Consider the following 12,654-nt stretch of genomic DNA (forward strand, 5'->3'; position numbering starts at 1 on the left):
TGATTTATTGAGGCTGAATAGGGCAGCTGCTGATGTTGGTGTCCCTAAAGTGGTGTAAAGCAAATGGAAAGTTGCTACAGTGACCCAACCCTACATTTTACTATGTAGACATTATTGAACATCCTTTGCACTTGCCTGATCTCTGCCCCTACTGCAATGTGGGCAATGATTTGATCATCTGCCGAACTCAGGCAGCCACACACTGCTCCTCTGCACCCATAGGTGTAACACTGGCAGCTGAGGGCATTCCCAGTACTTTATAAAAAGTAGTTACCAATTCAAGTGGGTGGATGGGTGGTTGGTGGTAAAAGCTCTTTATTTGGGTGCAGTAGCCGCAGCATGGAAAGATGTTTTCAGGCTAGGATCATTTTCAAGGTAATAACCAAAAGATACAGATTACTAGCCTAGTGGGAAGAATGTCTTCATTTATACTGAAGGGCAGTGGATGTCTCATCATCAAACCATATTCCCATGGGAAAAGGAGGGGAAGAAGATTCTGTTGTGCCTTCAAGAATAGCATATTGTATAGTATTCAGTGGCTTGTGTTCTGTTGGAACAGGTTAGGAAGTGCTCTCCAAAGTACATTGGCTTCCACTTGGGGGTGGTATTCAGTGTTTACACCACATGATTTGGGATAATGGGACATGTTGGTTTGAGTGTCCAAAACCTAACCAACATCAGGGGCTCTCAAACCATGGTGTTTGGGTCTCCCAATGTCCTACTATCCGGTTTGTGTAAATTCAGAACTCTCCACCAGGGGTGCCAAGTTATCAGACGAAAATGCACCACACCAAATTAGACATGCAGATTTAAAAACTTACCAGGTAACTGCCCCTAAACTTACCAGAGACTCCGAATGAGGAAACAAAGTGACACAACCAATATGTTCAGATCAAAACTCCATGAGAGGCTGCCTGTCAGTCGGCCAAAGCCACAATTCTTCATTCCTGCAAGAGAACATCACTTGGTTCAAGGTGGTAACGCCATCAAAATATTGGTGTTTATGAGGGCCCTGATACAAGTATTTCAAACCTCAGAGACGTAGAAAACAAGATCTGTTCAAGTAAATGAAGATAATCCAGGTCATGGTGAAACCTGCTCAATTCAAAGCAGCTGTTAAGGTTGATTTGCGACCTCTTAGGTGAATGCTGGATACCAGCCATTGTGAGCCCTGTACAAAGGAACACTGATAACCAAGAAATTGGTGAGACCTGTCATGTAAATGCTGATAACCGAAGGCGTGTCGAGAGCAGTCAAGTGGATGCTGAGAAACCTATGCTGTGTTAAGTCTTGAGAACCAAATTGTGGCGAGACCTGAGAGTCAAGGTAAGGATTGAGGAAAATTATCTATTTCGAATGTGAAGACATTTGAGAGACCAACTGGGTTCAGAGAAGCACCAGAGGTTGGGGATGAATCCATCAACAAAACAAGAGACACTGGCCTTCATTATGAGTTTGGCAGTGAAAAAACAGTGTTTCTGTGATGCCGGTCCCACAATTTCCGGCAACCCGTGACACTGGACATAACAGATGATCACAGGTTGTCAGACGCACGCATTCCGGCATGCCAGAAACGGTGGCACTGGCTTCACGGAAACACTCTGAAGAGTGGCCAGAAACAGAGGCACTGGAATTACTGTGACTGGAAATAAAGTGATTGCCGGAACAGGAAACAGTCTGGTGGCCATCATAAAAACACAATCCATTGCAATCTGCAGCATCTACTTGCCAATCAGCCCTCCTAACTGCATAAGTCCATAGTACCATGTCTACTCGCAAGCGGGAGTTGTTCTCAACTAACCAGCACTGCCAAACACAGCAGCGGAAAAAGGCCATATGGAAAGAAGTGGCACTGAAGGTCTCAGGAGTTGGGACAACCCAACGCAGAGTCAGGGATTACAAGAAACAGTGGGATGACCTCCGCATGAAGTTCCAGAACCTACTGTCAGCACACCATAGCCAAAACATGGTCACAAATGCTGGACCCTCAACGCCAATTAGAATTATGTCCTGAGAGGAGAAGTGCAGCAGTGTGCTGCACATGGAGTTCATAGAAGGGGTTGGTGCCGCGAAGGCCACAGCTGGGACACCCAGCAAGGCCAGTGAGTACATGTAGCCCCAAAATATTGAACAACCTCCCTGGCCATCCTGACCCCACCACTGTGCGTAAGGCCCTTTTGGGTATCGTGCTTGCAGTGGATGGGTTTGCAGAATAACTCAGACACCAAATAATCAAACCAACTCAGGAAGATGGCAAAGGTTACTGTTTTATTAACAATTATGTAAAACAGGGAGTTACAACAGACATCAACGGACGTTCGCTCGGGCCTCTCAAAGAAAATCTCATAAAACTAGAAATTTGTCAGAGGTGATGTCATACTACGTGGCAAATAAGAAAAACCTATGAGGGAGTGTGATACGTTCAAGGGGAACAACTAAGTATGCTTTCTATAAGTGGTGGGATTGTGATTGGATATCTACAATTCGGCCCCCTTAGCAGCATGTAAGCTCAGTCCCAGGTGCCAGGAGTTGGACTTGACTGTTCCTCTCCACCCAATTAGCCCAACATCTCTCATCACCCATGCCTTCTGCCATGAAGATTGTCTTTAAACTTAGTCTTGCAGAGTGTCCTTGTCTCTGGGAATATAAGGGAGTGTGAACATGCACTATTGTTATTCTAGAACTCCATGTTCAACTCTATTTTCATCTTTGGTTCACGTGACAGGAGACCACAATTTCTAGTATCCATGTGGTTCATCTGTGGATAGGCCAGATGAGAAATGTGAATTTCCCAAAATAAACAAACCCAAAGCTCTGGGTCATTGAAGAGGCAGGACCACTGTGAGGAGAACATGGCTGTCAGTCCTTTAATAGCTTTCAAGGACTAAAGACATGTGAAGAAGGGGCTAATTAAGATGGATAAGTAAGTAAAACATTGTGATGGCCATACTTGCTTACTAGTTTACTCCCAACAACTCATCACAGTGCACAGAATGAGAGGCAGGAAAGAGGCTTATAAAGGCCAATAAATGTGAGTAACTAGGGTGAGAGTTGTAGGAAGGTGGCAAGGGAAGAGATTAAAAGTGGATAAACAGAGAAGAACATCAGGGGAGAGGGAACATATGGAGGGTTTAGGGAGCGCCATGCTGGACCTTTTCAGTTATAAAGAAGATTGTACGAATATAAAGTGTGAGACACTGTAATAATGCCTCTCATTATTCACCTGTTTTGCTTTTCTTCAACTACCGTGAAAAGGATGTACCTTTGGGATGCAGGAAGTTACTCACTCACCCGAGGAAAGAATTTCACCCAAAATACTGAGCAGATTTCTCAACAAACTGAACCTTACCATGAACTTCATAGGTGAAAATGTATTAAAGGCCCAAGAACTAGCTTGTGAACATGTTTAAACTCACAAATAGAAATGCTGAAAGCCTTTTCATCCGAAAATGGTGCCTTGCTACATTGAGATGAGGTACTGTACAGAACTCTACAAATGAAGAGCTGTGGATTCTGAAAAATGTAAAGCAGTATTGCACCTAATGACTAACAACATTACTCCCAACAAATAGTGGGGAGCTGAATGAAAGAAAGGCAAAGAATCGGGGCCAGGTCTGGAAAACATTTTTCAGCATTATAACCAAGATGTATGTATTCATCTGTGATTGTATTTATTTATTTTTATTTATTTATTTGTATATAGTTCTAAAGACTTTACAAAATAGAAACATAAACACATAATTATACACATAAGAATAAAAAGTCATCAATGCAAGTAATTAAAATACAGGATAATAGCATCACATTATCCGTATTACAAACAGGGCACTGTGAGGTCCTTCCAAATAAACAGATAGCTCACTCATTCACACGTATAATCTATAATCATATAAAACCAACCAGGTCTGACCAGCGTGTGGATGTTCAACAATGCTAGTTGTCTAAGACATGAGCATCATTATGAATCTTGAGCGAAATTCCAAATATAAATTCCTTAGCTTCAATAAAACATTTTAAAATCTTTACTATTATAAATACTAAAATGTACTAGTCATCAAGTAACTGCAATTAAAATTAGTTGGTAACTGCTGCATCACAGAGAATCCACATCATCAATATCTTTTATCAAGACACGCCCGGCTAGTCCCGTAATAGTCCTTGGGTAGCAAATTCATAATAATATGCCACAATCTATACAAGGCTAAATGTACTCTTTCACTCTCCGTATTGAGACAGTAATTTCAAAATGAGTCCAGCTTTATAGATTTGTAGCTGTGCACGAAGCCACCCATTGTGGTCATAATACCTGGACCTAGATATGGGCACTCTGTAAACAGATGTTTAGCCGTCTCAAGCAACTCCTGGCTATTACAGACACAACAAGTCCTCGACTGCAACGGGATGTTGTACTGTGCCTCGCAGCACACCAACAATGGTAGTTGGTTTATCCTTAATCTTAGTATAAACCACCAGACAGCAGGAAAAGGGCACTGTCTCAAATATCTTTGTGCCATAATGTATGAGTGTGTGAAATTTGCGACATGTGCATATGTGCTCAATGTGGAGAGGTGTGTATAGTTGTAGTCCAGTCTGATTGTTTCAGTTTGCTTTTAAATAAATATTGCAGGGTAGCGAGACTGATACCACGTTTAAAATCTAGTGTCCAGCCAACATTCTCGTAGAGTTTGTTTCCTTTGGGTGGTGTCCCCAGTCCCGTAGGAGTCTCCATCAAAGTAAGCATTTGGCATTTCAGCCTAGCATTAATTTTTAGGTGCAACATCCCCTGTTTAATCATTGCCTGGCCTTTCAAAGATACAAGTCCAAGTTCCAGTCTAAGGAACTCAATAGGGGTCATGGTATGCAATTTTAGTATCCTCTTCCAAAAGTTACCCTCAATTTTGTCTAGCCAAAATAGATCACACATAGCAAGGGCATCAATGCACTATAGTATAATTAGCAAACTTTCCAATCAGATGGGTCAAGTGTTTTGCCTTTATGATTCTTTTTTCTTTTTTTTTGTTTTTTATATATGGGAATAGGATCTGCGGGTGCTCATTTCCAGTACTAAGTAAGGGTACTTTCCCACATTTCCTATAACACCCAAGCTGGTGGTAAAGTCTGGGCATTAACCTTCTTAGGTGAAATCATCATAACCTTGGTTTTGTCCATGTTAAAACATAGGTCGTTTGCCACAGTTGTCACGACTCGCTCCCTTCGCTCCCGTTCCCGCCACTTGGGGGCATGTTTTGGGGCTTATTCCTTGCTGGACATTTCCTCCGAACCTAATGCCACAGTGCTGTAATGAATTGGGAGCGCTAAATCCCTATTTTCCAAACTACTTCCCTTCCGGATCCATTCCAGGTTTTTGGCAGCCAGCATGCTTCTTTAACCAAATGACTGTGCTTCCCAGAATGCCTGGCCCACTGCTCCACCTCCACCCTTGCAGGACAAGGTTGGGTGGAGGATAGGCAACACCTGTGGCTGCAGTCAGCACACCTGAGGCGTGTGCTCGTTAAACAGCTTTAAAAGCCTCAGTCTCACTTCAGTCCAGCGCTGGTCATCGTTTGCAGTGTTCCTGTTTTTGACTAGTCCCTGGTCCCTGGTCCCTTGCCTTTGTACCTACTTCCTTGTTCCTGTTTTCTTGTTTCCTCCGCCCTGAATTTCGGATTCATGCGCTAATTGATTTCTGCTCCCTTGATTTCCCTTTTTGTCTTCCCCTGTTTGCAGGCAGCAATTCTCAGTGCTTTCCCCTTTTAGATGCAGCCCAGTTTGTCTGTGTTCTATATTTCTTTGACTCTGTCCTTTGCTGCTGTTACCCATTTGCCTTAGCCTTCCTCTTAGTTTAGTTTCCTGTCTTTTCCTTGGAGGGGTAGGGAGAAGTTTGCATAGGTTATTTCGTTTTTTCCCTGCTCCTGATCCTTACTTTCTAGAGGATCCATTCCATGTTTTCCATTGCACTTCTGCATCCATTTCCCATTTGATCATTAGGTGTGGTGTGCGGTGGTAGCTAGCTCCTGTGTGAATGCTTATGTTTTCCCCACTAATTTGTAATCCCTATTCCAACTTAGGTATTTAGTTTTCTGCAGCGGATCACGCTCCGCTGCCTTCCAGTCTCCGCCCTTGCCCTGCGGGCTCTCCACATAGCAGCGGATCTCGCTCTGCTGATTCCCAGCCTCAGCCCTTGTCCTCTGGGCTCCCTGCCCGGCAGCCTGCCTCATTCCGGCTGCCTTCAGCCCTTGTCCTCTGGACCTCCCTACTTCTCCCATTGCTGTTATAGCCTTTCTGGGTCCCAGATTCATCAACAGGATTCGTGGGCTAGCTGACATTCAAGAGGTGTATCTCGTCCTCGTGAGTACAGTTCCTAAGTTCCCTTATGTAATACCATCAAGAGTGTTAGTACACAGATCCTGTCATTGCTGGCCCTCCACGTGGGTTTAGCGCTGTCAGTACCTGTAACAGCAATTGGGGGTAAGGTGCTTGCCGACTTTCCTCGCGGTCAGGTGCTTACCCCACATCCCTTTTCATATATTGGTTTTGATGTCACACTCTATTTTGCACTCCTGGGTTCTAGCATACCTGAGTCGTTGTTCCTGGGTGCACATTTCCCTTGCCATATTCGCTGCCTTAGTACTCGCCTGACTAATCCTGACAGTATGACCAGCCCAAAATTCCCATTGAATATGGCAAGTCTAAGAAAGAAAGGCAGCAAGGCCTCTAACAAGCTTGTACGGAAAGCTTCCCCTACATTTACCTGTGACAATCAAATCACTAGTCTTGGCTTAAATGAACTCCTTGTCACGAATGGGCATTTACGAGCAAAGTATTTTTCCCATAGGATGGCACATCCTACATTGCCTGATCCTAGTTCGATCTTTTGTTCTGATCCCGATTCTATGTCAGCGCAAGCCTTAGCCGCAGAAAACAACACACTGTTAGACTTATTATACAAGAGTACCTCTGTTGTTGAACCCCATGATTCCAGTTGTGCTTCACCTCAGATAGAACAGTTTCATGGTACAAACATAACGAATGGAGGGGTTCCTTGCATAACTTCAGTTTTCTACCCTCAGTCCAAATACTTCTTTGCACAAGTACATACGGTAGTCCCTAATGTCAAGAGGTCTAAGGTCAATAGATTGCTTAAGGGTAACACAGACCAAGTTAGTATGAGAAAGTATAAATCTCAGAACCTGAAAGCAGTTGAGGATAATGCACAATCGGTGCACATCCAGATTGCTAGTGCAGGATCCAGCCCTGATGCCACTATGCCTCCCCCTGTGCCTACTGATAGTGATGTACAGTTAATGCAGGGCATGCTAAGAGCTAAGCTTGAGGAGTTAACACAAGAATTCATTTCTTTACAAGAGGAGAATAAGATCTTGCACGCATTCCTGAATACACCTCAGACTTTATCCATTGATGTTGATGAAGTGAACACAGTTCAGCCCCTGAGTGCAGAGACTTTGGTAAACCATGATAATTGCCAATATGTTAGATCTATTGGAAGTGAAAGTCTTTCTTCTAGCACAGCTCTCAATCTGGGCACAGTTTCTAACAATTGTTCTGCTGATTGTCAGGGATTGCAGTTAGCTGAAGATTTACAAGCCACTCCTTTACCTAAAGTTTCCTGTGTAGCAGTCTGTCATAATTCTGAGCTAGCACACATACAAGCTTCTGATCTCCAAACACAATACACAAAGGTGGCATACACAGATTCAGTCACTACAGTAGGCTTAGGTCCTGCTCTTGATACAGCTGCTGAGACTGAAGTAGATGTTAAAGCTGATGTGGAAGACGATCTTGCCTCTGGGTTCACTCTTCCTTCTGCCAATTCTGATCAATACGAACAGTCAGAGACAGTACAGATTTCATGTTCTGATGAACTCATTCCACAGTATACAGAACCAAAAGACCAGCAGGCGATTCCTGAACTGTTGATTGTTAATCTGCCTCTTTCAGAAGCTAAGACAGAGGAATGGACAATTGACGAAATCCTGATTAACAGAGACTTTACTATGGTGATTCCACTGGTTGATTTTGACTTCCACAAAGAAAGAGACTCTGTGTCACCCACTAAAGAAAAGGACTGCAAGGCTACGGTTCAGTCCTTGGTTACTGGAGCCAAGGAGTCTAATGCCCTAAAGGTGCCCTCCATTCTTGAGCCACTAATGTGTCTATCAACTTCTGAGACTTCTGTGTGTCCTCCTACAACCATTGACTCTTCTATGATCCAATCCACAGCCCTGCAGTCATCTTTGGTACACGTGTCTTCAATCAATGAACCGCTGCCATGTCTGTCATTTAATCAAGAGCCTCCACCATGCACGGGGTTAGTCCCAAAGACCCTGACATGTTTGGATTCAGCTACCGAGATGGCTCCAACTCGCATGCCTTCAGCTTCAAAGTTTCCTCTGGCCTGCCTGTCTTCAGCTACAGTGACTCATCCAGAAGATCATCCTTCAGCCAGAGAGCCTCCGGTAGTCCATCATATGTGCATGTCTTCAGTTCCAGAGTTTATTGCTTGTTTGCCTTCAGTTCATGATACACCGGTATCCTGCTTAGCTTCGCTTCCAACATCAGAGGTATACCTGTCTACACCATCAGATCCTGCTATATTTTCTACTGCTCCAGACAGTCCTCCTGAATCCCAAACATTTACTGTCGATGAACGTTTAGATTGCCTTTCTTTTGCTTCAGGAGGAGCACCAGAATGCCTGCCTTTTCCACAAGACGATTCTCCCAACTGCTTCACTTTAGCATCAGAGCCTCCTAAAAATGCAGCATCAGAGTTTGAGACTTTTGCCAGCTCCCTCTTCAGAGTCATCAAGCTGGACCAAGTGGTGAGTCAGAACCACTCACCTGGGTGTGCACAGGGGGTGGTGCAGACCGGCGTATTACCTACAGAACTTGTGCAACAGAATTCCGCCAAGAAGCACCAGTTGGGTGCTAGTAGCCAAAGGAAGGGAATGACTGCTGCAGTTCAAGATGTGTCTGTTATTGCTCCTTCTGCGAGTGTGCCTGAAATACCAAGTACTGTGTCTATCACTCCTATCAGTATGCCAAACGTCCCTGCTGTTGTATCCAACGTGCAACAAAGTGGCTACACGACTGTCACCAGGAGTACCAGCCTCGTACAACCCATGGGACTTCCAGGCATCCAAGGCGTAGAATATGTGCAGTCAAACCTTAATCATTTTCAACCACAAGCCTTTTCCCAGATGGATGACAGAAAAAGATCTGAACCTCTACCTCAGCCGCCACCTTCTCTAATGGCTGAACATGAACATTTCCTGAAGCCAGCAACTTCCTCACCTCCCGCATGTCCGCTCTCGGCGGAAAGGCTAACAGAACTTCTACCATCGTCTAAGGCAAGTTGCACCAGCCTGCCTCCCTCCTCAAAGACTTACAAGGGTCCAATCCCAGTGACTGAGCTTCCTGGACCTTCCAACTCTGCTCCAGGTCCTGCAAGTTCTTCATGCCTTTCTTCGAACCATGAGTCTCTTCCTCACCAGAAGTCACCGTTTCCATCAGTATCACCTCCAAAGACAACACACTCCTATCATGGAAGCCCATCTGCCTTTGCCCACATGCCACCATTTCCATCAGTGCCACCTCCAAAGAAAAAGCACTCCCATCATGGAAAGAAGAAGTCTCGTACGGGTGGCGGGCACCCGAAGAGGGCCGTAGGAGGGGGTATACTGTCACGACTCGCTCCCTTCGCTCCCGTTCCCGCCACTTGGGGGCATGTTTTGGGGCTTATTCCTTGCTGGACATTTCCTCCGAACCTAATGCCACAGTGCTGTAATGAATTGGGAGCGCTAAATCCCTATTTTCCAAACTACTTCCCTTCCGGATCCATTCCAGGTTTTTGGCAGCCAGCATGCTTCTTTAACCAAATGACTGTGCTTCCCAGAATGCCTGGCCCACTGCTCCACCTCCACCCTTGCAGGACAAGGTTGGGTGGAGGATAGGCAACACCTGTGGCTGCAGTCAGCACACCTGAGGCGTGTGCTCGTTAAACAGCTTTAAAAGCCTCAGTCTCACTTCAGTCCAGCGCTGGTCATCGTTTGCAGTGTTCCTGTTTTTGACTAGTCCCTGGTCCCTGGTCCCTTGCCTTTGTACCTACTTCCTTGTTCCTGTTTTCTTGTTTCCTCCGCCCTGAATTTCGGATTCATGCGCTAATTGATTTCTGCTCCCTTGATTTCCCTTTTTGTCTTCCCCTGTTTGCAGGCAGCAATTCTCAGTGCTTTCCCCTTTTAGATGCAGCCCAGTTTGTCTGTGTTCTATATTTCTTTGACTCTGTCCTTTGCTGCTGTTACCCATTTGCCTTAGCCTTCCTCTTAGTTTAGTTTCCTGTCTTTTCCTTGGAGGGGTAGGGAGAAGTTTGCATAGGTTATTTCGTTTTTTCCCTGCTCCTGATCCTTACTTTCTAGAGGATCCATTCCATGTTTTCCATTGCACTTCTGCATCCATTTCCCATTTGATCATTAGGTGTGGTGTGCGGTGGTAGCTAGCTCCTGTGTGAATGCTTATGTTTTCCCCACTAATTTGTAATCCCTATTCCAACTTAGGTATTTAGTTTTCTGCAGCGGATCACGCTCCGCTGCCTTCCAGTCTCCGCCCTTGCCCTGCGGGCTCTCCACATAGCAGCGGATCTCGCTCTGCTGATTCCCAGCCTCAGCCCTTGTCCTCTGGGCTCCCTGCCCGGCAGCCTGCCTCATTCCGGCTGCCTTCAGCCCTTGTCCTCTGGACCTCCCTACTTCTCCCATTGCTGTTATAGCCTTTCTGGGTCCCAGATTCATCAACAGGATTCGTGGGCTAGCTGACATTCAAGAGGTGTATCTCGTCCTCGTGAGTACAGTTCCTAAGTTCCCTTATGTAATACCATCAAGAGTGTTAGTACACAGATCCTGTCATTGCTGGCCCTCCACGTGGGTTTAGCGCTGTCAGTACCTGTAACAGCAATTGGGGGTAAGGTGCTTGCCGACTTTCCTCGCGGTCAGGTGCTTACCCCACATCCCTTTTCATATATTGGTTTTGATGTCACACTCTATTTTGCACTCCTGGGTTCTAGCATACCTGAATCGTTGTTCCTGGGTGCACATTTCCCTTGCCATATTCGCTGCCTTAGTACTCGCCTGACTAATCCTGACAACAGTATACTCCACCAATCTGTCAAACATTGCCTTTGCTCCACTGAATGTATGATTAAACAATACTAAGTTGTGTGTGTACAACATACAATGAATAGTCCACCCCACAACTCTTGGACAACAGCCAGTTACCTGGTTGACGTGCTGGGGGGGTCTGACATATATATGTTGTATAGCAGAGGTGCTAGGGTGCAGCCCTATTTGACCCCCATATAGGTTCGTACAGGAGTTGTTAGTCTACCCTGGTCGTCCAATCACACCCATACCAACGTTTCATAGAGAACACCTTTAAATATACTCAAGAGCCACATAGGGTACCCCCATCATTCCACCTTAGCCCACAACTTCTCACAGCACACTCTGTCAAAAGAAGCCCAGGTGTCCACAAAGATGGTGTACAAAGTTGACCCCCCCGGGCGACGTAGATTCTCTATACAGGGTGTCCATGAGCCTAATGTTATGAGAGGTGCCACACCCTGGGCGAAAGCCAACTGGGTGAAACTTGGGATGTGGGCTTCATGCAGCCAGTGTTGCAAGGTCCCGAGCATAAATGTTGGGAACAGATTTCCACTGGAGTCTAGGAGGGACAACAGTCTGCAGTTAGCCGGCCTGGCTCTTTCCCATTTTTTGTAGACAGGTATTAACACAGACTGTTGCCATGATGTTGGTATAACCTGGAGGAGCACAGTTTGTCAAACATAATTTTCAGGATTGATGCCCACATTTTAGGATTCTGCTTCAGGACTACATTTGCCAGGCGATTAGGTCCCAGAGCCCTGGAATTGTTGAGTGTCCCAATTTTACTTTCAATTTCTTCCTCACTTAAGATCAGGGGCGAGCCCTTGATCAAGAATTGGGGTGGGAAACCCTGACTGGGGTACCTCTATCACTCTTAATGTGGTTAAGCCACTCAGACTCCTGTATGTAGTTAAGAATGATTCCCCTACTGTCGCTTTTAGCTTTGGACAGCAACGACGAAATGTCCTTAGGGTTAACTTTTTCCCGAGCACCGTAATCATACTTTGCCAGTGTGTGTTTTTTATCGAACACTTCCAGCACTTGAGCCAGCCCCTATAATTATTCTTGACGTGTCTCACCCGACTGTGCTTCTCCAGAATCGACCCACTGGCCACAGACACGGCTCTGATTTTGGATTTCTCTGCGCATTCTACACTTGGAAACCCGTATATCAAGGACAAATGTGTTGTTGGCTTTGTTACTGGTCAACAATAACCTCTTAGGGCATTTGCCAGTTTGAGAGGATAGTTATTTAAGCAAAACCTTGATCTCATTGCGATTCAGGACACCCAGGTCATCTAGGTCTACTCCCCTTAACTCACTGACTGATGTCCCCACCTTTTGTAAATTCCAGCTGGTCCAGCATATACATTTCCCAGTATGGTTAGGCTGCAGGCCCAAACACCCACGGGGGCCCCCCTGTTTCAAAATTGTATTTGATAATAAGGGACAACATATCATGATCACTATAATCACAGGCAAT

This window comes from Ambystoma mexicanum, chromosome 5p, assembly GCF_040938575.1.
Source record: "Ambystoma mexicanum isolate Mex_15411 chromosome 5p, UKY_AmexF1_1, whole genome shotgun sequence".
In the NCBI taxonomy this organism is placed as follows: Eukaryota; Metazoa; Chordata; class Amphibia; order Caudata; family Ambystomatidae; genus Ambystoma; species Ambystoma mexicanum.